This window comes from Sorex fumeus, unplaced genomic scaffold (genome assembly GCF_029834395.1).
Source record: "Sorex fumeus unplaced genomic scaffold, SorFum_2.1 ptg000032l, whole genome shotgun sequence".
Classification (NCBI taxonomy): Eukaryota; Metazoa; Chordata; class Mammalia; order Eulipotyphla; family Soricidae; genus Sorex; species Sorex fumeus.
Window position 1 is genome coordinate 4,107,145 of NW_026606089.1, and position 4,479 is coordinate 4,111,623.

General features: G+C 41.5%; 1 pseudogene; it reads right to left on the reverse strand.

The window, feature by feature from the left end:
* Nucleotides 1-238: 238 nt before the first annotated feature.
* On the reverse strand, nt 239-335 carry LOC130025800 (uncharacterized; annotated as a pseudogene).
* Nucleotides 336-4,479: the final 4,144 nt, after the last annotated feature.

Below are 4,479 nucleotides of genomic sequence, written 5' to 3' on the forward strand. Positions count from 1 at the left end.
CTTTGACTTTGAGCCCATGGTTGCTTTGATTATTCAGATGTATTTCTTGCAGGCAGCAGAATGTTGGGTTCAGTTTTCTATTTCATCCTGCCATCCTGTGCCTCTGAATTGGTGCATTTAGTCCATTGACATTGAGAGAAATCATTGTGATAGGGATTTTTGCTATCTTTATGTCGAAATTTGGAGTACTTGTGGGGCTTGTCTTAGCTTAAATAGCCCTGTTAATTCTTAATGCAACAAAAATATGGAACACTTTACAAGTTGGCCTGTCATCTCTGTGTAAGGATCATGCTAATCTCTGTATCATTTCAATTTTAGTATATGTGTTGCCAAACTGAGTATAAGAGTTGATTTTTTTCCCTATTTTTCTCTTCTGATTTCTTGGAGTGTTGTCCTTACTCACTCCTATGGCAGACAGTGATTCCCAATCTAGGAAGGTATTTCAAAGCAGCTTGAAGTGATAAATTTAGAACATTAATGTCCCAGAAGGAAAAGTATGGTTTTTACAATATTATCTTTTACCAGACCCAGGGCATCAGTTTTGCAAAATAATTCTTTTGGAAGATGGAGAATCAGTGTTGTTTAATGCTCTTCCCTGAAATCTTCATTAAGAAAATTAAACTGGAGGCTTTTGCTATTCTCACCTCGGTCCCGTGTACATCTCCAGAAAACGGTGGATGGCGTTGTCCGCACTTTGACCACCTTGAAAGTAAGTAGGATTTTTCTCCTGAAGGAAGAGGTGAGAAGCATATTGATGATTTCATTCCACTTTATTACAAGTTCAACTTGAAGGGAAGGTGAGACTCATGAGGCTCCTGTAAAGGACAGAAAAAGGGTCTCAATGTAGTTTAATGGCCCAGACACATTAACAACACAGATGACTCAAAGTAACCTGTGTGCATCTTTGTGTGTATAGTGAGTTTTATATCTACTCATAGTGATTCTCAGTCATTCCACATGGGCAAAACAGACCTGTAATTAAAAATCTAGTTCTCTGAGCAGAATGGGCTTTCTTAGGTGATTGAACATGTGTGTAATATTTTATTACTAAGCACATACAACTGTTTGAATGATGTGTACTTTTCGATCAAAATTTAAGTCCAAATATCTCTGAAATGGCAGTCTCCTGATGCCACACCTGGCTTTCCTCACTGGGGCCCCTTGGAGGGTGTGGGTTGAGTTTCCCTCACCACCCCGAGCAGAGACCTGGCAGCTGAAGACCTCTGCAACCAGCCATAGTTATGCTTAAGACCACTCTCACCACACTTGAAGGAGCTTCATGCATGAAGGAACTGGTAGTGGAACCCAGCTGTGCGGGACCCGGTGCTGAGATATTCAAGACTGCTCGGACCAAGAATGGGCCTCCTCCATCCAGATTCCCCATCTTCTAGTAGCTAAGTGTTACACCCACGGACTGCCTCTGGAGGCATGTAATCCCATCAATGGCCAAGATCCAGATACTGGATCTTGTTGATAAGATAACAACTCATATTGTCCAGTTCTCTTTCTCGGAGAACATGGCAGGTTACCAAGCGTATCTTGCCTACATGGCAGAGACTGGCAAGCTACCCGTGGGGTGTTCTATATGCCAAAACCCAGTAACAATGAAGTATCTCATTTCCATGACCGTGAAAAAACCTCCAATGTGGCACTTGCTAAAATCTCAGGGCTAGGACGAATGGAGATGTAACTGGTGCATGATACCAGTATTCCTCCCACCATGCCCCCAAACATGCCTTTGTGGCAGGGCATGCTCTTTTGTTCTCTGGGGCCATGGCATGCCAGAGAGCCACTCGTGGTGGGCAACTCATGGTCTTGGCTGGCAGGACGAATGGGCTGGTTTTACCCCTCACCCCCAATCCCACGAGACTGTAGTTGCCCTGTCACCCTAGCTCATACCTGGCTGTCCAATTATCTCTGAGGTGGTGGGCATCGTGCCGCCAGGGGGGAGAAAGGCAGAAGCGACAAATACCCTTTCCCACCTGAGGGAGAATGGTGCCGTAGCTTAATGCATAGTTCAGTCACATTTCTGCCAAAAGCCTCTGGGTTCCAAATTGGATCCATGTGCCTCTGGGGCTATGGTCGTGCTGGATAGCCTCTTGTGGGGGTCAAATCGTGATCATGGTGGGGCAGAAAGAATGGCTCTATGGTCTATTTTTGGCATGCATATTCCACCCAGAGCGGGTCCTCCAAATACCCTTTAGTTGGTGTTCTGGCCTCTATCTGAGCTGCCTTTCCCCCCAGCATGTGATGTCGGCTTCCAAGGCCTGGAGCAAACCTCCTAGTCCTTATCACTCTATTCTTGGGTATTAGTCTCTTATTCTGTTACTTTATATTCCACAGATGAGTACAATCTTTCGATGTCTCTCCATATCTTTCTGACTCATTTCACTTTCTATGTTGATCTACTTTATGTAAATTTCATGACTTCTTATTTTCTATAGCTGCATAGTATTCCACTGTGTAGATGAAACAAAGTGTCATTAACAAGTCATCTGTTCTTGGGCACTAGGGTTTTTTTCCCCTAGATTTTGGCTATTGTGAACAGTGCAGCAATGAACATACAAGTGCATATGTCATTTCGGCTGTACTTTTTTGCCTCTCCAGGCTATATTCCCAGGAGTGATATTGCTGGGTCAAATGGGAGCTCAATTTCTAGTATTCGGAGATCCGTTCATACTGTTTTCCAAAACGGCTGAACCTGTCCGCATTTCCACCAGCAGTGAAGGAGAGTCCCTTTTTCCCCACATCCACGGCAACACCGGTAGCTTTTGTTCTTTTGGATGTGGGTCAGTTTCAGTGGTGTGACGTGATATCTCTTTGTTGGTTGTACCTGCATTTCCCTGATGATTAGTGATGAAGAGCATTTTTCATGTGCCTTTTGGCCATTTGGTATCTTCTTTGAGAAAGTTACTGTTCATTTCATCATCCCATTTTCTGATGGGGTTGCATGATTTCTTCTTGTAGAGTTCAACCAGAGCCTTGTATATTGTTGATATCAACCCCTTATTACATAGGCATTGGGTGAGTATCCTTTCCCATTCTGTAGATTGTCTTTGTATTCTGGTCACTGTTTCTTTTGAGGTGCAGAAGCTACTTAATTTAAGATAGTCCCCTTTGTTCATCTCTGTTTTCACTTTTTTGGCCAGTGGCATGTTTTCTTTGAAGATACCTTTAGCTTCAATGTCGTGGAGGGTTTTGCCCACCTTGTCTTCAATGTACCTGATGAATTCTGTTCTGATGTTGAGGTCTTTCACCCATTTTCATCTGACTTTTGTGCTTGCTGTTAGGTAGAGGTTTGAGCCCATTTTATTGCATGTCGCTGTCCAGTTTTTCCAGCACCGTTTGTTAAAGAAGTCTTTCTTGCTCCACTTCACATTTATTGCTGCCTTATCAAAGATTAGATGAACATATATTTGAAGGTGTGTGTCAGTATATTCAATGATGTTCCATTGGTCGGCGGCTCTGCCTTTGTTCCAGTACCATGCTGTTTTAATTATTATCACTTTGTAGTAGAGTTTGAGGTTGGGGAAGGTGAGGTCTCCCATCGTCTTTGTCCCAAGAATTGCTTTAGCTATTCGTTGGCGTTTGTTGTTCCATATGAATTTCAGGAGTGATTGATAAACTTCTTTGAAGAATATTATGGGTATTTTTATAGTGATCACATTGAATGTGTACAATGCTTTGGGGAGTATTGTCATTTTGACAATGTTAATTCTCTCAATACAGAAGCAGGAGATATGTTTCCATTTCTTCGTGTCCTCTTATTTTCTGTTGTATAGGTCCTTCAGTTCCTTAGTTAAGGTGATTCTGAGATACTTGATTTTCTGAGGCATGATTGTGAATGGGTTGCTTTCTTCATGTCACTTTCTTCTCTCTCATTATTTGCATATAGAAAAACCATAGACTTTTGGGTATTCATTTTATAGCCTGCAACTTTACCATATAAATCTATTGTTTCTAGGAGTTTTTTGGTAGAGGTTTTAGAATTCTCTAAATATAGTATCACATCTTCTGTGAATAGTGAGAGCCTGATTTCTACTTTTCCTACATGACTGCCCTTAATATCTTTTTTTTATATAACTCCTATTGCAACTACTTCCAGTACTATATTCAACAGAAGTGCCAAAATGAATTTTTTTTTTCTTTTTGGGTCACACCCTGCGATGCTCAGGAGTTATTCCTGGTTCATGCACTCAGGAATTACTCCTGACGGTACTCGAGGGACCGTATGGGATGCTGGGAATCGAACTTAGTTTGGTTGCATGCAAGGCAAACGTCCTACCCCCTGTGCTATTGCTCCAGCCCCCAAAATGAAATTTTACTAAACATTTTCTATCTGTAAATTTCTATGCTAAGAACAGTGGTATAAACGGTGATATCTGAGTAATTTACAAGTAGATTAGGAAGACAGATAATATAAAGAATTTCTTTGTATGAATTTCCAAAATGTGTAGCTTTTATTAAATATTTTAAGAA